This window comes from Colletes gigas, unplaced genomic scaffold (genome assembly GCF_013123115.1).
Source record: "Colletes gigas isolate AHSC1104 unplaced genomic scaffold, ASM1312311v1 Colletes_gigas_Sc00042, whole genome shotgun sequence".
Lineage (NCBI taxonomy): Eukaryota > Metazoa > Arthropoda > Insecta > Hymenoptera > Colletidae > Colletes > Colletes gigas.
Genome location: NW_025106671.1, coordinates 787,168 through 812,453, shown reverse-complemented (window position 1 = coordinate 812,453; position 25,286 = coordinate 787,168). Strand labels below are relative to the sequence as shown.

The following is a 25,286-nucleotide window of genomic DNA, read 5'->3' as shown; positions in this document are numbered from 1 at the left end:
ACTGATACCTGGTAACGTTGATGCCTGCAAAGCGATACTCACGATGATGTATTGCGAATGTTAATTGTTTTAGAAGATATTTTATCTTTACTGTTCCCCAGTTAACAATAATAATATTACTTTATTTACGACATCACGTGAAAGTATATAATTACAGAAAGAAAAGAACATATCAACTTATATTCCACTCTATGATTTAAAAAACAATTAAAATAGAGTACTAAAATATTTATACATTTAAAATTGTTATAACAATTGAATAGAGTTCAATCGTCGTAAACTTTGGTTCTCCGGAGAAGTAGATAGCAGTATTGTAAGATGGCGGCAGTATACGCAACTGGTCGCACAGATAGTACATTTATTTCGTGAAATTCCACGGGCCAAAAGTGGCAGCGTGTGTCTCCTGTCGTTCGTAACGACGATTTAACGTGTGTATGATCAGTGTTTCCCGAGACGTTCTATTTATTTTTATTTGCCCGCCGGTCTTATATCGTAGCGAGGTATTCCCAGTGCGCTTGTTCGAAAAGAAGTCGCGAGTGTCCATGCGAGAACACACAATTCGCAGCGTTTCGAACGTTTACGTCGATCGAGGCGGTGGCGGCAGCGAGTGCAGCAATATTTGGGTGCGGTGACAGTTCGGTGTGTTCGTTGACAGAGAAAGGGAAAACAGCCGAGCCAGCGGGACAGGGGTGTCACCGGGAAGCCCAGCCAGAAAGAAACAGAGACGTGCGTGATAGACGTGGCAACGTGAAAGGTTACTTCGCGACACAGGACACCCAACGAGCACACGTAAAAAAAACAAAAAAAAAAAAGAACACTCGAAGAGGGTACGCGAGTCTCGTGCGCGTGCATGCAAGAACAACCGCGATTTTTCTCGCGCCGGGTAGAACCGTAATTTTTTTTTCCGCCGCCATATTTGTGTCGCTGTCATATGCAACCTGTTGTTTTCGGTGTATCCTCGTGTTGTCGCTGAGATCGCCGGACGTATGCATACGGGGGAACGTCGAACGCGGGAGTTCGCTTGAGGAGTGAGGAGAGAACCGTCAACGTGGATATTTATCATCAGGATGAACGGGTGAGTAAATCGCACATGGGTGTTATCGGTGTGCCCGTGCGTTGGCCGTGTGTGCTCGCGGAAGAAAGGGGGGGGGGAAAAAGTGCAGGGTGTAGCTGAGCGAAACGAAGGAGAGGAAACGCGAGAGTAACGGAGAAAGAGAAGAATCGATCTGTGCACAACGTGCAGAGAGGCCGAACGATGTTGCGAACGACGAGAGTGGAACGGGAGTGCGAGCGAGAGAGAGAGAGATTGCTGGTGAGAAAGGGGAAGTTAAATGCACGCGGCTACCTTCGAGCAGGCGCTCTTTAAAACTCGCCTTTTCGTTTTCCCTTCGTCTTATAACGTTCCACACTTTTCTACACTTTCATTTGCCCCATCGCGCTGGCACGTACACGTGCGCACAGCCCCGTGTCGCTCGCGGCTCCTTTTCGCTTCTGCGTGCCGGTGTCCATGTGACCGCTCGTCGGACTGGCGTTACGCTGCGTGGCGCGTGCTACCCCCACTCCTCACGCTTCTCGATGATAATCATTACAGCCCGTTCACACGAGACGGTTTCTCGACCGATTCGATCATTTTACCGAGTCGGTAACACAGTGATGAACAAAAGCATAGACACTGCACGCGATCCGTACGAAACAATTGTTCGTTGCACGTACCACGCTCGTACAGAAAAACGGAAGGGAAGATATAGAAACTAATGTTTACGAATTACGAAGTCTCGCGGTTATAAAAGTATGGTTAATTTTCAGTCCCCGGAAAGGCACAAGCTGAGCTACGACGTTCGGCTTTGTACCTTGTCGAACGTAGAGAACTTTATTTTTTGTTAGTGAGACCTTTACTGATATTATCTGTGAGGTCTTTCTGGTTAAAATAAAAGTTTTATTTTAATCAGGAAAATCTCACAAATGCACTGACAAAAGTTTCGTTGACCCGCGAGAGTGTAAATTGCATTGGTACCGAAGAGCTTGTGGAGCCAACTACTTCGTAAAGGGCTGGGTAAGTATTCAATGTAATTACATTCTTTAACTTTGTATAATATTTGGAGAAGATGGGGTAAGAGGATATAGCTGAGGAATATAAATAAAATTAACACGTGTGTGGTCTCAAACGCTAGTAACTTTCGACTGATGTTCTTTACCACGTGCATAACGTAGTGTTTAACGTTTCATCTTACCCCAATTTTTCCTCCCGAAAATCGTGGATGCTCGAAAAATCGAGGCCTCGGTTTTAAATTAGACGTCTCGATATAACTCCGTGTCTCGTTTGGAGTCACGGAATCTCGCAGAGTCGCGCGCATGCGCGGCCAGTCCCATTTCTTTCCCTTGGCGAAACCGGCGGAATGACATTTCGGGTCAAGCTGGACACTTCATTTTTGATTACACGAACGTGGCCAGATAGAAACGGGCGCCGTGACAATAGCGTGAAAGGGAGAGAGAGACGTTTCCATGGCATGAATGCTTGGTAATTGCTACTAGAGGGACATCGTGCTCCGTGCCAGGGAATCCCTGCGTCTCTACGTGGCTCTGTTCCTCTCTGTCACGCTGGTCCCGTATTCGACGCCGCGCCATTTCTCCTCCTCTCTCCCTTTCTCATCGACAAAATTGGCCCCGAAGCCCCGGATGGGTGCATTACCAATGCATCGTTGCGCATCCGTCGATTGAACTTTTGATGTCGCCTCAAACCAGTCGCGTCCCCCATCGTCGTTCAGCATTTATATCGATGAATACGATGCCGTGTCCCAACGTGCACTGACTCGTGTCAATCGCGTTCGCATCGATCTTTTTTTTTTTCTTCCCATCTTTCTTTCTTTTACCCGATGGCCATCGCAATTTTTCGTTCGGGACCTCCTCTGTTTCTTTCCCTCCCACGCAGCCGAGGGGTAAAAAGTGAGACGATTCGCGATGACAATACAAAAAAATAATAATAAAAAATAGGAACATCGATCATTTTAAGTGCGCACTCCCGGCGAAATGGACGACGACAATGCGCTCGAAATGTTCGAGACGAAAATTAGCGACTATCCGCAGGGCACTGTTTCGAACTATTCCGCGCGCGCGCGCGCGGGCTTTCTTACGCTCGTTTTTGCGTTATTCGCGCACAATGGAGAACAAAATGACGCGCGACTGTTTGAATTCGAACAATCGACCACCGAAAAATTGTTCCGTTAAAAGGTGCGAACGTTGATTTTGGTTTTGGGGGTCCATCGCTTCCCGTATTTGCCGCCAGAGGGATCGTTCCTCTCGCAAGCACTCGAACCGACCTTCCGTCTGTATATACAGGGTGCCAAACTTGGGAAAAATTTTAATGAGAGATTCTGGAGGCCAGAATAAGACGAAAATGAAGGATATCAATTTCTTGACTTTATGAGGTTATTAAAAAATTTCAAATCATACTAAAAAAATTATATTTAGTTAGAGGGGTCAATTACAAGCATTTCTGGTGAAAAGACATACTATCGAAATCCTAACCATTTTCGAGAAAAAAATTCAGTAAGTGGACAAATTTTTCGACGAAATTAAAGAAATCCAAATTGTTCTGGAAAAATTATTTTCGGTTGCGGGGGTTAATTACAAGAATTTTTGGTGAACAGACCTAACCTCGAATTCGTATCCACTTTCGAGGAAAAAATTAATTAAGTGGACGAATTTTTTGACAAAATTGAAAATTTTCGAATCATTATAAAAAAATTATTTTTGGCTACAAAGGTTAATTATAATCATTTTTGGTGGATAGACCTACCCTCGAAATCCTATCCATTTTCGAGGAAAAAATTCAGTAAGTGGACGAATTTTTTGACAAAATTGAAAACTTTCGAATCATCCTGAAAAAATTATTTTAGGTTGCGGGGGTCAATTACAATCATTTTTGGTCAACAAACATACACTCGAAATCCTACCCAGTTTCAAGAAAAAAATTCCTTACCGAAATTATAATACTTGGTTGTTACCCTGAAATTACATGCGAATCTTTAAAATGTCATAACTCCTGAACGGATTGAGCGATCTTAATGTTTCAAAATGCAAACAACGCGTATTTTGATGAAGAATATGTGGAAATTCCAAAAATATTCGAAAAGTTGATCCTTGGCCCCGAAAACTGAGAAAAACTCCATAAAAGTGGTCGAATTTTCAAACAGTCATAACTCCTATAATAGTGAATATATTTCAATCAAACTTTTTTCTGAAGTAGAGCTCCTAGGCACTTACAAAAAAGTATTAGACAAAATTTCCGTAGTGCGTCAACCATATTTATTAAAAATGAAAAACAAAGTTTCAAGAAAAATCGACATTTTATTCCCTAAATTTTTCGACGAGAAAAAAAAATTTCAAATCATAGTAAAAAAATTATATTTAGTTACTGGAGTCAATTACAAGCATTTTTGGTCATTAGACATACCCTCTAAATCCTACTCACTTTCTAGAAAAAAATTCGAGAAGGTGTGGAATTTTTCGACGAAATTAAAAAATTTCAAATCATAGTAAAAAAATTATATTTAGTTACTGGGCTCAATTGTAAGCATTTTTGGTGATTAGACATACCCCCGAAATCCTACCCACTTTCGAGAAAAAAATTCGAGAATATATACAATTTTTCGACAAAATTAAGAAATTTCAAATTATACTAAAAAAATTATATTTAGTTACTGGGCTTCATTGTAAGCATTTTTGGTGATTAGACATACCCTCGAATTTCTACCCACTTTCGAGAAAAAAATTCAAGAATATATAAAATTTTTCGACAAAATTAAAAAATTTCAAATCACAGTAAAAAAATTATATTTAGTTACTGGGCTTCATTGTAAGCATTTTTGGTGATTAGACATACCCTCGAAATCCTACCCACTTTCCAGAAAAAAATTCAAAACAGTCGAAACTATAAACGTTAATAACTTCTTAACGAAGCCTCCATCAACAAATTAGTATTCTTGATTTTCGTCTTATTTTGGCCTCCAGAATCGCCCATTAAAATTTTTCCCACGATCCTCGACCAACTCCCAATATCCTAGCGTTTAGGGGTCTCCCCCTATCCTTTTCTTACCATCCCTTTCACAGGACCCCCAAACGGTCATTACCGATACGGTAAAACGATTCGAATCGTGTGAACGGGCTGTAACCGATCTCCATTCATTTTTTCATCAGCGAATTCCGAAGTTCGTCGCGGAAATAAGTCGTGTAAAAACTACGGAATTGCTTCCAGGCGAACGCGGGAGGCGAGGAAAATTCAGCAATGCTTTCCCATTAATCGGTTTAATGAGAAATTAGCCGAAGGAAATCAAAATTGGACCAAGAAGACGTTTGCAGTCCGGCGCATCGAACCGATTTGCCAGCGTGTTGCCTCCACCTTTTCGTTTCCGCCGCAATCGGCTACGGGGTTCGAACGTTTCCTGACTATTCGATTGCAGGAGGTTTCTAGTTTTCGGTGTTATTATGTTATTGGAATCGAACAGTTTGCCATACTCGGAATCTGATTAGTTCGGTTCGGTGCAATCGACGGGGCGCACGAGGCTCACGAGATCCTTGGCCAAAATTAGTATTTTGAAAATATACAGGGTGTCAAAATGTCGTAAACAAAAGAAATGGCAACAAATAAAATTGTGATGCTCAGGAGGTATTGTCTAATACAGTGAATATTAAAAATAAATTATTTAAACAACAAAGCCTCAAGTGAACAAATTTTATGCTCTGATTTTGATTTGTTTTTTTCCATGTAGAAAATCTGGTTACACTGATGCTGGGACACCCTGTATAAAATGGATTCCAATCCAAAGAGTGGGCATAAAAGTCCCAGACATGTTTAAACACTTTAAGAAAATTGGTTAGGTTGTCATTCGAGAGATCTGAATTAAACACTTTTCAAATTACCCGCTCTTCCTTGAATTTCATGGTTTCTCCATTGACGGTTTCCGGTGTATCGGAATTTGGTCCATTCGCCAGACAAGAAGAGTTACTATAACTCGTCTGACCGACGGTAACGTGGTGTAAAACAAGGTAATTACACGGTGCACGCCCCCTGCCGTAGAGCGGCTGAATTAAAAATAAGGAGGGAACGAACGAGTATGCAAACGAGAACAGTTTCGTTAGTGCGTCCCCGCCATTACTCGAGACGACGGGGGCCGGTTAATATCGACTTTGTCAACGCGTGTCGAAGACACTCACGGGCTAGTGCACGCTTAGAAAACGGCTAATAAACGAAGCAGCCACTAGACCGTCGAACTACCCCGCCACGTCACTTGCCGTATAAACGATTAAAATGCTAATTTCGTCTCTACTCGTTTGCCCGAGCACAACCAGGCATTCTCACGATTTTATCTCGTTTTTTTTTTTTTTTTAATACGCTGGATAGGCTTGTCCCCTTTAACTCTGCAATAACGTCCAAGTAAATACAAAGCGTATTCTGATGAATCTTACAGTCGTGGAGCTTATTAAATTCAATTCAAGGATTTTTAATATTTTTTCATCGATTCACCTTTATTATTTGGTATCTCAATCTATTCACCAGTATACTGTCCATCTCACTGCCTTAGTCAACTTGTTTACTAAAAATTCAATGGAATTGATTGTAAATTTAGTGATGTAATAATAAAAAAGAGGAAATTTAGTTATAAATTTGATAAGTTTCGTCGATTTAATATGTTCACTGATGAAAACTGTATAATCTGCAAAAGTGGAATATTGATTTTAGACCATTGTAAGCTACATAACCTAAAATTTGTTATTTATGTTATTTACCTTGTTAAAATTCATACATTCTGTCCAAATTTATTCTTCTCAACGTCTTAATTTGGGAATTAATTTGTCTAGTAACTTCCTGTCTAGTAAATTTTATCACTCATGTATGGTTGAAAGTGTTAAAAGAATCAGATCAAAACTGTATAACATTCTGCAAAAGTGAAATATTAATTTTAGTCCATTGTGAGCTACATAACCTAAAATTTATTACTTATTTTTCTAACCTTGTTAAAATTTGTAAATTCAATCCTAATTTATTCTTCTCAACGTCTTAATTTGGGAATTAATTTGTCTAGTAACATCCTGTCTAGTAAATTCCTGCACTCATATATGTATAGGTGAAAGTGTTACAATAATGTTAATATTGAGAATGAGTATTTTTATTTTACATTTCCTGCCAATTCTCGTTGAACCATACATAGTAATCCGTATTTCCAAATAAAAGGAATCGGTTCGTGATTTAGTTAAAAAAAGAAATGATAAGAAATCTTAAAACAATTTTTCCCGTGAAACGCCTCAATCCTCATTCCAAATTAAATTCAATTCATATCGACAGCCTAGGGAGTTTATCGGCTATGTTATTGTTAGTAGCTATTTCGAATAGATCACCAACGTATAAATCCACTAGGGGGGGGAAAAAACTAAAAAAGAAAAGAGCCGTTTCAAATTCCAGTTAAGCTAAACATTCATATACCACAGACTCTTGAAAATACTGGTTCAAACGGCACCACAAATCGGATTCGCGAACCATCGGAATTCGGATTAAAGAAAGAATAACGAATAATAATCGCCGCGGCGATTGGAAGTTGCTGGACCATTTGTTAGAAAAAACTAGGCGGCGTTGTTTAAGCCTGGATAAATCGTAACTCTCGGCTCGAAAAAAAATTTCGCTCCGGCTCCGTGAAAATCTCGTTTGGGACTTTTGTTGCGTCAACCATAAAGTTTCATATTTCCTTCCTAACCCCGTTGCGTATAATTCTTAAAACGTGGACAACCGCCTACACCGCGAACTTTTGATTCGCATTGAAACGAAACTGTTGGTTTCAGGCTATATTCTTTTCGCTTTTTCACATATGTATGGGTGACAGAATTTACTAGACAAAATGTTACTAGACAAATTAATTCTCACGTTAAGATGTTGAGAAAAATAACAAATTTTAGGTTATGTATTGGCCAAGAAGTTTGTACAGTTCTCAACGTGTAAATACAAGGTGTTAAAATAAAAAATACCCAGGTTGCCTACCTACAGGCGCAATTGTTAATAACTTTTTAACGCAGCCTCAAAATTGGAAAAAATTTCAGAGGTGGATTCTAGAGGCCAAAATAAGACGAAAATCAAGAATAATAATTTTTCAATTAAGGCTTCGTTAAGAAGTTATGAACGTTTATAGTTGCGCTTATGAGACGGGAACCGTGCGCGCTGCACACTTCAACTTCAAACGTTAATAACTTTTTAACGAAGCCTCAATTAAAAAATTACTATTCTTGATTTTCGTCTTATTTTGACCTCTAGAATCTCCCATTAAAATTTTTCCCAGGGTTGACTAACCTAATTATAATTTTTAGGTTATGTCGAACAGGCCCAAGCGTTCGAAATATTATGACTCGAACAGTTTTATTTGTCTCGTATTAATCGACGATTAAAATCATTGACGGGGCACTGGTTTTCGAAAGAATAGTTAGAAAACTGAATCTAGAAGCCAGCTGTCGGAAAGTTTTAATGGCACGGCGCGAGCAACCATTCAGCATGAAATATGCAAAAGCGTATGACTATATTGGACTCAGAAAGCGGTACATAATCGGCGGCCTGCACATTGTTCCGGGCACAATGCAGACGTACACGGAACGTGATACTGATAAAAGTCGTAAGGGAACAGAAACGTCGCTGATGCAGTCTCATGAATTTGTCGGCCTGATTTACGTGACAAAGCAGCGAAAAATAACATTCCGGGCGACGAGCAATGAAGTTGTCGTGACCTGGCACCGTAAAGAAGGTCTAGAATTATGCGAAAAACCGACGCGACGCCGCGTAACGGATGGCGCTGCAAATTGTTTTCTCGATTCGACTCGCTCGCGAGATATTTGTGCCCGGCGTGTTTCGAAAATTAACGGAAACATCGATATACGTAAGACAACCGCGGGATAAATACGGTATACATTAAAATATATTATTATCGGCATAAATAAAACGCGAGAGATCGTCGGGGCGTAAAAAGGGAGCTGGAAGGATCCGAATTAATGTTAATTGATGCATAGAATCGCATTTATCGAAACGATTCGCAAGAATGAACAAAACATTGATATTTTTTAAACGGGTGTTCCGACCGTGTGTTTTTGACTAATTTTATCGTAAATGCGGAGGACGATGCATAAATGCATGTTAAGACTCCCGGGAAGCAAATCGAATCACGCTAAAATAAATAAAAAATATTATATGGACGTATGCAGATGACGAAGACAAAATGTAGATTTAGTTATCTGGTTTAAGAATCTATAACATTATAGGCGCAGATACTCGATAATTTTTGCTATATTAATGATTAAATGTTCCATTATTATCACACCACCATGGCGCGATTGTAGAGTAAGAGACTCCCACGCGGTTGACCCGAGTTCGATTCCCGATAATTACGGAAATTTTTTCTCTGAATATAAATGAATTTAAATAATGAAAATATATAAATACATAAAAATACAACAATTTGGTATTGATAATCGCGCCCCATGATGGTAATAAAATTATATTTGTAGATAATAATGTGAAAACCATTAATATTTCAAAAATTACTGAGTGTCTGCCTCTATAATGTCAAACTAGCTAACTAAATCTACAAGTGAGCCAAGTTATTAGGAGTTATTGCAGAAAGTTAAGGCCAATTACATCGACAAAAATAAGTTCTCAGAAAAACTTTACGCGAATACAAAATATCGTGTTGGTCAAAATATCGGTCTTGGAAATGCACGTAATTGTTGTTGGAGAAGTGCCCCGAGTACAGAATAGGACGATTAGGCGGCAGATCAGCGGGAAACGAAACGTCAAAAGAAAAGGCTAGCCCAGCCACGTTAAGCGCCGGAGAAAAAGGGAGAAAAAAAAGAGTGAAGTGGGATGTATACGAGTATTCATGTGGTAATGTTGTAATCCTGTAATCCTTTGCGCGATTCCTGCGGGGAAACTCTGGCCCCGGAAATTCCCCTCTTACGCAGGACAAACAGAATTAAAATCAACCTGGCTGCTCGACGCTTGGTTAAACGCGATTAACCATCAAAGCTGGCCGTCTCCGCAGCTGCCCTCCTCTCTAACCTACATGCACCTTTCACGCTCCATTATGCGGGGGTTAATTAGGACCGGTGGGGGTGGGCGGTCAACAGCCATCGCGGACAATTTATTGTCCCTGCGAGGAAAGAAGGAGCGCTTGATTTTCTTGGAGGATCCGACATCAGAATGGCCGCCACGATTTAACATTCCTTTCATTGGGTAGCAATTATCGCGGACGAGCTGCTTTGTTGAACAAAAATTTCTCTAAACCGTAGAATTATAATAATGATCATTGCTAACCTTACTCTATTTGGATTGTTGCAGATTCGAATCTTTTATAATCTTCTTATGTTCTTTCCATGTCCCTCTGATGGATGCTCTGCTGATTCCACACGAACTTCTTCTGGACTTGGCAAAGGAACCGACTTGGACTTCTTTGACTGGACCTGAAGCAACAAGTCAGAAATTATAACCTGATTAAACTCATAATAAGAAACAATCTGTAACTGTTCACATTTTGATGAAACAATGTGTGTTGAAACAAGTGGAAACGTTTATTTTTTTATTCCTGGTATTCCCCGTTTCCTGTTGATTCCTTGGGCTTAGTATCTATTTCCAAAACCATGTTTGGCTCTCTGGTGTCTTTCGATGAAGTTTAAAGACACGGAAGATTCCATTGTGATCGGTCAAACAGAATGCATCTCGCTTTACGTATGTCATTGGCATACGAATTCGATGACACTGCGGCGCGCCAGTGTGGCATGCAGTTTGATCTTTGCACGCAAATGTTTACGAAACCATTAGGACTCAGATTGTCTCCTGATAGAACGTTTCCCCATCTATGACCATCCAATTCGACCGCCTCTGTATGGAAATCCGACGCACAAACAAAACCGCCTGCGGTCGATACCGTAGTTTATGATTTGATCAGTCAAAATCATCAAATAACCATCATTGATCGGTTCGATTGATTCGAGCGTGAAGGGACAAACGTGCTGGACGCGTGCTGGAAATTAGGTCAATTAGTAATAGCGAGTAAATTGAAGCCGTATGGAAAATTGCGAATTTCTAGGTTAGGTCTGGTAAGTTCGTTCAGATTTCATTTTTTGCACCTGAACACTGGCTATCGATGGGGTACACATACCAGATTTATGACCATAGTATACATAAAACAGATTACGTGTCATTAAACACACATCTTTTGAATGTTATGTGAGAATTTCTCAGTTTGTTGAAGTCTTCGTTTTTCTGGACTTCGAGATTAACTGTGCCACCTAATAGCGGACAATTCCCTATTTACCCCCTCGTTCGGTCGCTTTCATCCCTGGGCCAGCTGTAACAATTTTTAATAATGAAAATCCCGCCTGGACGCCTCTGGCAAGACAGAAATAAAAAGGGATTACCCGCAGTCATAATATACGCCCTCGTCGTAACTTTTTAATGAGCCAGAATGTACCATATATACGTCTAGAATTTAGGAGGGGGGGGGATGAACAAAAACACATCGTCCAGGCCCGCCTGAAAGAAAGTTAATATTGAACTTCTGTCCATTGCTTTGACGCTGGCTGGGGAGTCGTGCTGCCAAAGCTTTTCGAGGTATTTTAATATAATAGACTAGTAGTCGTAGACTGAATCTTTGGGGGGTCCTGGACCTAGAAATTTTCTATGATTACTTTTGATAGTTTAACACTATGATAGTAGACTGCAGATCTTTATGCAAATTTTGGTTTGTAGAGGATTGTCTCCAACTCCTAAATATGATAGTTTCTGTAGTTTTTAAAGCTGTTTTGCAGGTGTGTGGTAACGAGAAAGACAGTGGTGCCAACCTTGGGAAAAATTTTACTGGGGGATTCTAGAGACCAAAATAAGACGAAAATCAAGAATACCAATTTTTTAATTGAGGCTTCGTTAAAAAGTTATGAACGTTTATAGTTGTGCCTGTGAGACGGGAACTGTGCGCGCTGCACATTTTAACTTTAAACGTTAATAACTTTTTAACGAAGTCCCAATTAAAAAATTACTATTCTTGATTTTCGTCTTATTTTGGTCTCTAGAATCCCCCAGTAAAATTTTTTCCAGGATATACGAATCAAGGGACGCTACACCCATAAATGCACAAACATCCGCAGTCTATTAGGCTAAAATAGATCTAAATAGCCCTACTTAACAACTCTTTTAGCCTTTTAAAAAATAGAAACATTTAAAAATCTTACAATTTATGGAACTGATTAACCGGTTGACTGCCTTACTCATTATTAACCACAAAACCACGTAAGAGAATTCAACTGCTATCTGAGTCACTTTCTCCATTAACTGTGGGTGGCGAATCGCCGTCAGACAGGCGTTTGATCAGTGTTGGTGTTCGTGCACCGCCTCATTTGCGTTCGACGACGGAAAAGTTTCTTGTCCAACTCATTAACGACGGTAATGTCCGAGATACTCTTCGCGTCTGTTGTCTCAAACGAACACGTGACACGCGGATAAAGTAATTCCGAACTCGAAAATTAACGGGTCTGTATAGGAACCCGTTTGCACACTCGCGATGCATCTTTTTCCTTCTGTTAATTGTCCCTGCGGGTGCTCCTAATAACGTGTTCCTTCTTTGATTACAATTAATTATATAAATTAACACAGAATAAGATTTCGTTGAATTTCTACCACAAAATCACCGTTATCCACGGATCAGAGCGTTTATTTGCTCGGCGAAGGAGCTCGTTTTACTTCTGGCTAAATTGAAATATTGAAACTTTAAACAATCGAGTGAAATGGAACGGCCAGAAATATTAAATAACATTTTGAGTATTTTCGTTTCTCCGACACGCGGATACGCGCGGCTGCGATTCGTCGGAAACATTTTGTGCTCGAAAACATTTTAACCGGAAAAACCATTACTCTATGCAATAATAAACGAGATCACGTTGCTTCGAATTTTTCATCATACCGCACTAGTTGCATGTAATTCTCGCTATACATATACAGTTCGCATGATGCACACAAAAACATAAAAAAGGTAAATATAACGTTGAATATTGAGCTTTCTTTATTTTTATGCTCCACTGTTAAACATTTTAACGAGCAACTCCCTTTTTTACTTTATACATCTAAAATAGAAAATATTATAATAATATAAAAATTTAATAACAAACATAGTAAATAGAAAAATATTATACCTTTGCCAATTGTAAAACTTATTCCTTTTGATGTTATGGAGGGTGTGTGACTGTGAATAGTAGAAATTGGAGTTATTGAAAAATTTGAAAATTATAGTAACTATATTGAAATAAAAATTAATTACTGTATCTTTCTAGAGAAATAATTGATAGGGGTTAATGTAGGGTTATTTTTATGGTATGCCTGGTGAATGTAGCGTGAAGTAGGCGTAATGTTGGCAGCACTGTCGAGGGGATCTACGCTTCCATTGTCTTGTGAGAGTTGTGCACTGCAAAAAATTTATGTTAGCTATATTTTAAATATACATTTCGTTATTATCCAAAATAACAACATTGGATTGCACATAATTAATCTCATTCCTTCCTACAAATTAAACGTGGCTGGAATTTTTAAAATTTTTAACAAATATTAAGCTAAAATAACTTCATTATAATCGTTGCAAAATAGCCATAACCACGTGTCAGTTCAAATAATAGATTTTTTAATCCAGTGATATACAGGAGTGCCAACCTTGGGAAAAATTTTAATGGGGGATTCTAGGGGCCAAAATAAGACGAAAATCAAGTATAGTAATTTTGTAATTGAGGCTTCGTTAAAAAGTTATTAACGTTTAAAGTTGAAGTGTGAAACGGGAACCGCGCACGCTGCACACTTTAACTTTAAACGTTAATAACTTTTTAACGAAGCCTTAATTAAAAAATTACTATTCTTGATTTTCGTCTTATTTTGGTCTCTAGTATCTTCCATTACAATTTTTTCCCAGAGATATACAAACCAAGGGTCAGTGAATCGCTTGCGAGAAAGGCAAAAGCGTAGCCCTCTGGTGACAAGCCGTGAGGTGACGCCACATCCGTAAATGCACAAACATCCCCAGTCTATTAGGCTAATATAAATGAAAATAACCCTACTTAATCATTTAGCTTTTTAAAAAGTAGAAACATTTAAAAATCTTACAATTTATGAAACTGGTCGACCTTACCCATTATTAATCACAAAACCACGTATGTAAATAACGTTTACAGTGTTGGCAGCACTGTCGAGGTTTTGTGACAATTCTGTACTGCAAAAAATTTATGTTACCCATATTTTAAATATACATTTCGTTATTATCCAAAATAACAACATTGGATTACACGTAACCGACCTCATTCCATCCACACCTAATGTGGATGAAATTAAAAAAAAAAATTCCGGCCAGCTTAATAGCGCGATAAAAGGCACGAAGGTGCTTATTTAATAATAGCAGAATTTGTTCGCAGTAATGAACAATTCTGCGTGGTTTAGCGCTCCTGCGGGCTTCGTTCGCTCGAAATTGAAATCGTTTCAAAGGTGCGTTATATTGTGCGGTCAGGCCGCAAAAAAGGAACAGAAAATATGTTCGTTCCAATCAACCCGTGTCAGCCGCATCGTTTACCGAAACACCAATCGTTGCTGCAACGAGCAAACGCAACCGATTCAATTAAAAGAAAGCAAAACGCGAAACAAGCTTCGTTCTTGGCTTACGGCCGGGGGTTCCCGGCGAAAAAAAAAAAAAAGAAAGAAATGAAATATTCACGATGCGAAGAAAATCCCGCGTGCCTCCCGCATTTGTTTGACATACGTTCCAACGGTCCAACGTGCGTTCTTCTCGTTATCGATCTGCCTTTTGTTTCCTCCTGGTTTTGCCACTGACGTGATATTTCCGCGCACGGAAGATTCAGACGTGGATTTTAAAATTATTCCCCTGTATTCCGGGGTAAGCAACAACCTGACGAAGACATATCCACAGCGGAGAGTGAATCATTCGTTTCCATCAAAAGTCAATTTGTGTCAGTGTCTGATTTGTGACACGAGCCTGTACGTTATCTTGATGTGGGGAGGGGAGGAACGCATTTTTCATACAGCTGGTATCATACCAACCAAAGAATACAATCTTTCGTGATTTTCGTTTCGCCTGAAACATAAATGATTCTGTAATGCAAGGAACTGATATGCTTCAAACTATCCAAAATATTGCAACGCTTTAAGTTCGTTGCTGTTACTAACAATTTTATCTGATATTTAAAGAAATTTCCCCTAGAATCCTGGTGTAATTTTAAGCAAAGAGGTCGCTCGGAAAACCATTACTTTTTTACCAGGTCGGTATTTCAGTCAAATGAGATGCACAGTCTATGCTATCTCTGTCTGTGGTAATGCTGTTGGTTACGTCGGTAAGTACGTTTTGTACATGGTGAATTTATCATTTAACGCCACTTGGACGTTTGCAAATTGCCATGATTTAGGCGGACCTCTAATTACTAATAACTTTAAGACGAAGTCTCTACCAGAATATCGTCTTTCGTTTCATTTTGATTTGTAGAACCACCCTTCAAAAGGATGATTAGAGCTGATCTGAACACTTCGTAGAGTTAAAATATTTTTGAGGTTATTCGAGCAAACAGAACTGATATTACACGTATCCACGCATCTAGAAACGTAGTACTTCCAGCGACTGTTCAGACGGCGCACGTGGTTCGTTCTCAAAGATGGTAGCCTGCACGCTGTCGCGTCATTGGTTTAGAAATCGCCAAGCGTTAATGGTCACAGAGTCGGGAGCTTTTATGTTGACCCAGTATCCGGCGACCAGAAGGGAAAGGGAGCTATCGACTCGGGCAATTAGACAGTCCCGCGCTTACCATTCGATCAATCCCTAATTACATTTACCTGTAGCTGCTGCATTATCCTGCTCTGCCTTAAGCCTGATCGAAGTCCAGTCCTACTTGTATAATCTCGTCGTTGCGTAGCTGTGTGCGGTCTGTTCGTGTGTTCCTAAGCACACACAAGATGTTGGATATAGGTTCTCGCATGAATTCTTGCCCGGTTGTTGACGTTTCCATGAACTTCCAACGTGTGTTGTTAGGTTACGAAACGAAGGCAATTAGGTTATCCACTGATCGCACTTGGATTCTTTCCAATTCTTTTCCAGTTGTTTGGATGAACTTGTTGGTATGTTATTGAGTTGATGTTGCCAAACGAAGGCACTGTGGATGTAAATCTTGGTGATTTTGCGATCCGTTCGACGATCGGTCGAAATGTTTGCATCATCAGCACGCCTATGCGTCTGTTCGCGTGGTTTACTGTCACTCTGATTCGGAACTCCTCTAAGCGCCTTGTGGCCGCTTCATGAGGGGAAGCCCAGTTCGCGTTATCGTAAGGCAACAGGCAGCCGTACGCAAAGGGTTGATAATGCGCCGGTGTGCTGACTAATTAGAATTCGTTCTCAGCGATGCGTAATCTCGTTAAGAAAATTAAGCGGGTCCTTTCGCGGCTCTCTTCGTCGTAATACGGTAGAATTTCGGCCTATAGTTTATTCGATTTAATATTTGACAGACAAACTGTTACGCAATTCTTATGAATAGCGTGAATTTTTCACTATACAGGGTGTTCAGGCCCTAGGAAAAATTTTAATGGAGGATTTTAGAGGCAAAAATAAGACGAAAATCAAGAATATCAATTTCTTGACTTCATTAAAAAGTTATTAAAAAATTAAATTTAAAAATTTCAAATCATTCTGAAAAAATTGTTTTTGGTTCCGGGGCTCAATTGCAATCATTTTTGGTGATTAGGCATACCTACGAATTCCTACCCATTTTCGAGAAAAAAATTCGAGTAAATATTGACATTTTTAGACGAAATTAGAAAATTTCAAATCATACTAAAAAAATTATATTTAGTTACTGGGCTCAATTACAAGCATTTTTGGTGGATAGACATACCCACGAATTCCTACCCATTTTCGAGAAAAAAATTCGAGTAGGTATTGAAATTTTTGGACGAAATTAGAAAATTTCAAATCATATTAAAAAAATTATATTTAATTACTAGGCTCAATTACAATTATTTTTGGTCAATAGACATACCCTCGAAATGCTACTCAGTTTCGACAAAAAAATTCGGAAAGTTGTGAAATTTTTAGACGAAATTAGAAAATTTTAAATCATACTAAAAAAATTATATTTATTTACTGGGCGCAATTGCAAGTATTTTTGGTGAATAGACATACCCCTGAATTTCTACCCACTTTCGAGAAAAAAATTCGAGTATGTACTGAAATTTTTAGACGAAATTAAAAAATTTCAAATTATACTAAAAAAATTATATTTAGTTACGGGGCTCAATTGTAAGCATTTTTGGTGATTAGACATACCCTCGAAATCCTACCCACTTTCGAGAAAAAAATTCGAGAATATATAAAATTTTTCGACAAAATTAAAAAATTTCAAATCATAGTAAAAAAATTATATTGAGTTACTGGAGTCAATTACAAGCATTTTTGGTCATTACACATACCCCCGTAATCCTACGCATTTAGGAGAAAAAAATTCTTTAATGAAAATATAATGTGTGGCCAGAAATGTTTGCCCGATATTTCATGCGAATCTTTAAATTATCATAACTTCTGAACGGATCGACGGATTTTAATGTTCATAAAGGCAAACAACGCGTATTTTGGTGAAGAATATATAGAAATTGTAACAGTATGGAAAAAGTTATTTGTTGACCCCGCAAAATGAGAAAAACCCCATAAAAAAAGTCTAATTTTCAAACGTTCATAATTCCTACAATACTGCATATATTTTAATGAAATTTTGGGGGGAAGTAGACTTCATAGGTATCTACAAAAAAGTATTGAACAACATTTCCGTAGGACGTCAAACAAATTTGTTAAAAATAAAAAACAAATATTCAAGAAAAATCGACAGGCCTGAATTTTTAGGCGTAATTGGAAAGTTTCAAATCGTTCCAAAAAAATTATTTTCAGTTCCTGGGGTTCATTGCAATCATTTTTGGTGAATACATATATCCTCATATTCCTACGCATTTACGAGAAAAAAATTCAGGAAAGGCAAATTTTTAGACGAAATTAAACAATTTCAAATCGTTCTAAAAAAATTATTTTCCATTGCGGGGGTCAATTATAATGATTTTTGGTGAATAGCCATAACCCCGGATTCCTATCCACTTTCGAGGAAAAAATTCGAAAAGTTGTGAAATTTTTCGACAAAATTAAAAAATTCTAAATCATACTAAAAAAATTATATTTAGTTACTAGGCCCAATTACAAGTATTTTTAGTCATTAGACATACCCTCAAAATCCTACCTACTTTCGAGAAAAAAATTCGAGAATGTATAACATTTTTCGAACAATTAAAAAATTTCAAATCGTTTTGGAAAAATTATTTTCCCTTGCGGGGGTCAATTATAATGGTTTTTGGTGAATAGACCTACTCCCGAAATCCTACCCAGTTTCTAGAAAAAAATTCAAAACAGGTAGAACTTTAAACGTTAATAACTTTTTAACGAAGCTTCCATCAACAAATTAGTATTCTTGATTTTCGTCTTATTTTGGCCTCCAGAATCTCCCATTAAAGTTTTGGATTTAAAAGTTTACGTAGAATTGTTTCTTATTTTTTTCCAATTTTACATCTTTTACAATACGTCATATTTTATATTTCAACCGAATAAAAATATGTTCCTGTTCAATTGAGAAGTTAAATGTCAATGATTAACAATAATTAAATGTAAATGTGTGGATACTGTGCTTCGTAAATAATCAAGAGGCAATATTAATAAATTCCTGTTTGAAATATTCCATGGATATTTGTCATTAATTTTGCGCAAAACGTGATACCTTTTTAGCAGCTGTAATGAGATAAATTAATTGAATTAACCAAATACAACGCAGGAACTTTTCAAAATGAATTTTCCAGCAGTATTGTTTAAATCAATAACAAATATTCTTCTGGTATTAATTTAGCCTCGTCGATGCAGAAGGACGAAAATTATTTTGTTTACAGGATTATAGTAAAATAAAGGAGTTCAAAGCATTCCGTACGCGCGTAAAATGCAGGTAATTATGTGTGACAAACGTAAAAGGGATTTCGTTTAATAAATAAGCTTTTGCAAATATTTTATATCTTGTTAAATCTAATAATATCGAAAATATATTATTCGTAAGTATACTGCAATTGTTTATATCTTGTTTAAAATTTCAATCAACAAAAAGTTTGCATCTTTTAAATATATGTGTATGCATGCTATTAAAAAAATCGAAATTTATTTGTACCATTTTTATACGATGTTATCGACAAGGGAGAATTGTAATTTAAAAATTGTCCGTTAAGTGTCGCCACTGTAGACGGAAGATTACGCGTTGTTCGTAGGTTCGACACGAGCTTATAACGAGGAGGAGAGTACAAGATCTTCGAGCCAGCGATTTGACTGTTTTTATATTGTTAAATTTCGACATCGTCGTTGCAAATATATTTTGGGGCCAGAAACTCAATATTTTTCAGTAAATATTGCGTAAATAGTGAAATTCCAAGCAAAGAGAAAAATATATCGAGCGTTAAACGAACAGTGGAAACGAAAATAATGCCTCTTTATTATTTCGTCAGGCATTTTTCAAACGTTTTGTAGGAACATGACTCTACACATCTTATCACTTTGTCTCTAAATACTGTTTACTCTTTTCACCCCTCTGTTATCCGCTTTATATGTTCACCCTCTATTACCATTTCTCTCGCATTTGTGCTCAATATTATGTTCCCGAACAATAATCGTCTCTCCCAATCGACCATTGTATCTTCATCCACTTTCCACCTGCTTTTCACCTTATATCTATCGTATTTATGTGTACGTTTTTTCTAACTCTTCTCTTTTCTGTTTTACTTTACAGAGATACTCTGCACAGCGGACAAAAGGTACGAGTTCCTCTACATTTACAAATTTTGTGTTAGCTTAAACTCTAGCCCTTTCTACTTTGCTCTGTCTCTTTTCATTTCTCTGCCACTGTCTTCATTGTAATCGTCCCCCCCCTACTCGTCATTCTACCTTTTAGATTTGGTTACCTTTTTATTTAAATTATTACTCTTAAAAAATTAGAAAAATGAAAACCCTCATATTTACCAGTCTCGTTCAAGACTATAGCGGTCTACGACTATTCATGGTTCATTTCTATACATTTCCAACATCTGTTTCGAATTGTTTATTTGCGACAAAAAGTTTGAATTTGGACTCTTGATAAATTTACTGTTTGGCCACCTCTGGAAAAAATTTTAAGGGGGATGATTCTAGAGACCAAAATAAGACGAAAATCAAGAATACTAATTTTTAAATTGAGGCTTCGTTAAAAAGTTATTAACGTTTAAAGTTGAAGTGTGAAACGGGAACCGCGCGCGCTGCACACTTCAACTTTAAACGTTCATAACTTTTTAACGAAGCCTCAATTAAAAAATTACTATTCTTGATTTTCGTCTTATTTTGGCCCCTAGAATCCCCCATTAAAATTTTTCCCAAAACCGAACACCCTGTATAGCATAAATACGACGATGCTCGGTGAACAGTAGGAATAGTCGCGAAACGTTCACGAAACTTTCGTTGTTCATTAAAGTCGAGCAGCCGGTGCATTCAGTTTGCTCATCGATCGTCGAAAGCCGATCTCCACTTCCTGTCGGGCAAGTGAAACAGACCAGCAGGGAACACGAGAAGCTTAACGGACATACGTCCATCTTCGAACAACCGTGTAGACCTGTGTATGGCCAGATAATTTAGGTCAGCTTAGGTTGGGTTGCTAGTGGGGTCACATCCATGCTAGGGGATGATCTCTCCCCACAATACACAACAATAGTCATTAGTGCATCAGACACGACGGCGACGCCTCACGATGCCTTCGAAGAAGATGATAGTGATGACGCTGATAACAGCAGTATCGACAATCGTGCTTTATAGAAACAATTATTGGCTCACATTGCGAACGTACAGAGTTTGGGGATCGTTCGATCACGCGATCGCGATGATTTATTTCGACGATCTCCAAAACGGGGAACAAACGATAGGTCTGTTTGGGGAGAGATTTGGCTCGATTTACGGGGTTCTAACTAACTCAAACACTAAATTGACGAAATTGTAGCGAAATCGTTGCATCTCATTTAGAGTTTCATAATTTGTCGTACTCGAAACGATAGTTACACTTGTACACGAAATAATAAAATTCCACGTAATGTTTAGCGTATTTTTCTTACCGATTATTCGAATTTATCACAGAAGGTCCCTGTTTATTAAGAGCCGTGAATGCATCTGAAAAAAATAATTTTCTTCGTAAGAAATTGTGTACAAATCGCAAGTATACTTGCAAATTTAATACGCATACGCGACTGGTTTCTGAGACGCTGGCCAGCAGGTTAGCTTGTACAAGAATCCGACTAATGCACTTGTTGCACGTATAACGACACTTAAACGTATCGAAATCATACTGAGGCGAATCAGGATCAGGATTTAAAATCGATAGTTGAACCACGAATCACTTTACAACGAATAACCAACAATATTTTTCACGATAAATAACACGCGTGCTTCCGTCAGCCATCTTGTTGTAACTACTTCGCGTCTTTCTCACTCACTCGTCCACGCATGCGCGGTACACGCAGGCCAGGACCTACCGATATCGATCGTGCATTGATCGTTCGAGAGATGCATATTTCTCACAAAATGATGGAATAAATTCAATCAGTTCTATTCCAAAATGGTTATTGATAAGCAAACAACGTTTCAGACACTGTTCTACATTTCTCAAGCGTGGGGAAACCCTAACCTTGACAAAATTTGGTCATAGCGATGAGAAATAATTGTATGGGAGTCTATGGCGAATGCTAGAGCATTCTAGAGCATTCTAGAAGTTTTTCAATGTGCTAGTAACTCAGGATTTGGAATCGATAGTTGAACCACGAATCACTTTATAATGAATAACCAACAATATTTTTCACGATAAATAACACGCGTGCTCCGTCAGCCATCTTGTTGTAACTACTTCGAGTCTTTCTCACTCACTCGTCCACGCATGCGCGGTACACGCAGGCCAGGACCTAACGATATCGATCGTGCATTGATCGTTCGAGAGATGCATATTTCTCACAAAATGATGGAATAAATTCAACCAGTTCTATTCCAAAATGGTTATTGATAAGCAAACAACGTTTCAGACACTGTTCTACATTTCTCAAGCGTGGGGAAACCCTAACCTTGACAAAATTTGGTCATAGCGATGAGAAATAATTGTATGGGAGTCTATGGTGAATGCTAAAGCATTCTAGAGCATTCTAGAAGTTTTTCAATGTGCTAGTAACACAAAACTAGTAACAAACGATAGGTAGTCAATAAGACCATACGGTGAAGGTTGAGAAATCAATGTTTGGAAATGGTTTTTGGTAGAATGTGGCTCGTTTAACAATATTTCCCAATGAACCATCGCGCCAGGTTTCTCCACGTTAACCAGCCATTACGGGTCATAGAAAAATAACGAACGCGAGCTCCAACGAGACTGCACAAAGGCGCGCAGCGAACATTCCCTTGGCCGAAATATAATTAAGCGGTTAATTAGCAGTCGGAGGCAGCCAGAGGTACCGGGTTGTTTTGCATGTTCCGCGGTCACGGGTAAGATTCGCGTATGCGCATTTCGAGCTCAGTCTGAATCTTTCATGAAGACTGGCCAGCTCCTTTTAATGTCCGCCGTGCCGCATAGGACGCTGATGTGATCTAGGGTGGTCCTATGCATAATGTACATGCATGAATGTAGAGATACAGTAAGTAGAAACCCTTACGGAATGTTGTATCCTAAAACATGAGATGCGATCTTGGAATATTGTATGTGAACGACTACGGGGTAGGATTGAACCGGAAGACATTTGGAAACTGAATCGAATCCCATGGAAGCTTCCCAAAAACCTGACCCCAACCGTCAGGTCGTTTGATTAACCTCTGCTACGATAAAAAGCATAAAACTGTTATATACTTTAGAACAATATAAACTATGCAACTTAACAATAAACTATTATATACCTTGTACAACTCAGTCTTTCTACACCTGCTTGCTCTCTGATGCCTTGTAAGGGTCTACCAGTTACATTGGGACTTCCCCTTTTGTTCTACTTCCAGATCCTCCCATTGGTATAGCAGTTATCGACTATTTTGCAACAAAATTGATGTTGAATCGGGATTGTTCCAAGTGGGATTGAACTGGAAGAACCTGGAACAGAGACATTTGGGAATTAATTCGAATTGTATGGTACGTCTGAAGCTTCCCAAGCGTTAGGTCGTTTGATTAATCTTTGGGGAGCTTGTTAGAAGCGGATTACGGGAGTCCTTAAAAGGCGCCATCTTCCTCGAACGTGTTCCCATCGTTTGTTTACCTTCGAGAACCCTTCCTTCCGCGAGCTTCTATACAATTATAATATTTTACATTATTAAGGCCCATCCGTCTTGTTCGCTCTTCTCAAAGTCTTTTGTCGCATATTTGCCCGCCTAACGAGGGCGCATGTCCTCGAGACAAACAACGTCCGACGATTTCAACTTTTCATGCGACGATACTCGAGCCAGCAGCTCCGCATCGCCCCCCCCCCCCTTTCTGCCCCGACTTTTCCCTTGTCGCCAGCCAATCATAGACTCCGTTATACGGGCATCCGCCGGGGGTTTTGCCTCGCAATGGATTCAATAATTGTCGGAACCTTTGTCATCCGGAGATAAGCCCGACGAACCGACGTTTGGCCGCTGTTCGACGATAAAAACGACCGTCAAACGTTTTCAGCCACGAAGGCAATGGAAGCCAATTCTAAAAAAGTTTAAGCCCGCGACAGAGATTTCGTTACCGTCTTGGGGAATTTCAATGTGCTTTCCGTTACCACGGGACTTCCTTTTTTTCACCCAGCGATCGTGTTTTTTCAATGGTACTCGTCATCCTGCTCGTTATTCCGAGTCCCTCGCAATCCGGAATTGGATGGTTTTGTCGAGAGAACTGGATTTACAGCGCGATAGATAACAGGGGGTTGCATTCATCGCTCTGTATTGAAAAGGATACGTGAAATGAGATAGAAGTACTTAATATGGTTACTTGCGATATATTACGAAGCATATTGGTGGTTGCAGTAAATGTAAATTAATTCTGAAGCGTTTAGACTGTTCATACGTACTTATAACATTAATGGAGACTCAATAATTTTTTGAATATTAATGATTCAAATTTCATTATTATACACAAATAATCAAGTGTCAATTTTACCACTATGGCGTGTAAACTCTCATCCTTCATGGAACTACTCTTGTCTTATAGTGACTTGTTTGTTTATAATTGTTTTTTTATTATATTATATTGGTATTACTTATTGTTATTGTTGTATTGTTTTTTCTATTTTTTTTTTTCATATCTGCTGCCTTTGTTTTTAGCTACTGTGGATGGACAATTTCACCAGATTATATCAATACCAAATTTTTATATTTTTCATACTTTATATTATTATTATAATTTAAATACTATTATTTATATTTTATTTAAGACTCAATTATCATTTTTATGTATGAATTTCATAATTAAAACTTATTTAAATTGAGAGAAAAAACTTCTGTCTTAATGGGGAATCGAACTCGGGCCCGCCGGGTGGAAGCCTTGTACTTTACCACCACGCTATTGTAGTACCTGACAGTTAATGCATTAAAATTATATTTCTACAATATATAATAATGAAATTTTGGTGATTAATATTTCAAAAATGATTGAACATCTCACCCCTATAATGTAATATAGTTTTACCAAAATCGTTAAGGCGTTGTTCTTCCTAGTCAGTCATCTTGTTCGAAGGATCCCCATTTACAGATTCTCTCGTTTCGAATCGCAGGGATCTACGAATTTTCCAGGAGCTTTCACGACGTTTGGGATTTCCACCGGATTTATGGAAATTTGTCAGATGCCCATTAGCTGTTTTCAGAAGCGTAAAATTAGGGTACAAAGGACTCGTCGGGCATTAAAAGCGCAAGAAGTGTCTTAGATAAGCTAACAGGTCGCAAACTTCCAACGACTAATTCTGCCCGTCTTTCACGGGCACGTCTTCCCGTTGTCTCTGAACGCCACTTTTAGCGGTGCACAAACAATCTTGGCGCAAAATTACCCTTTGCTATGACCCAGCAGCCATGGTTATTTGTCGAGGAGGATCGAGAGGGTGGATTCGCTGTTGCGGAAAATGAAAGTCATCTTAAAAAAAAAAAAAGAGACGTGCACCATCCATG

At 38.6% G+C, this 25,286-nt stretch overlaps 1 protein-coding gene across 2 annotated transcripts in view; it reads left to right on the top strand.

Moving 5' to 3' along the window:
• The first annotated feature begins 422 nt into the window (after positions 1 to 422).
• LOC122402964 (polypyrimidine tract-binding protein 2) overlaps positions 423 to 25,286 on the top strand; it is a 548,137-nt gene continuing 523,273 nt past the window's right edge. Inside the window, exons 1-2 of one of the 2 annotated variants that reach the window (XM_043406200.1) lie at positions 423 to 1,075; positions 19,912 to 19,936. The gene's annotated coding sequence lies outside the window, so the exon portion shown is untranslated. The remainder of the gene's footprint in view (positions 1,076 to 19,911; positions 19,937 to 25,286) is intronic. The other variant, XM_043406201.1, reaches the window with a different exon arrangement.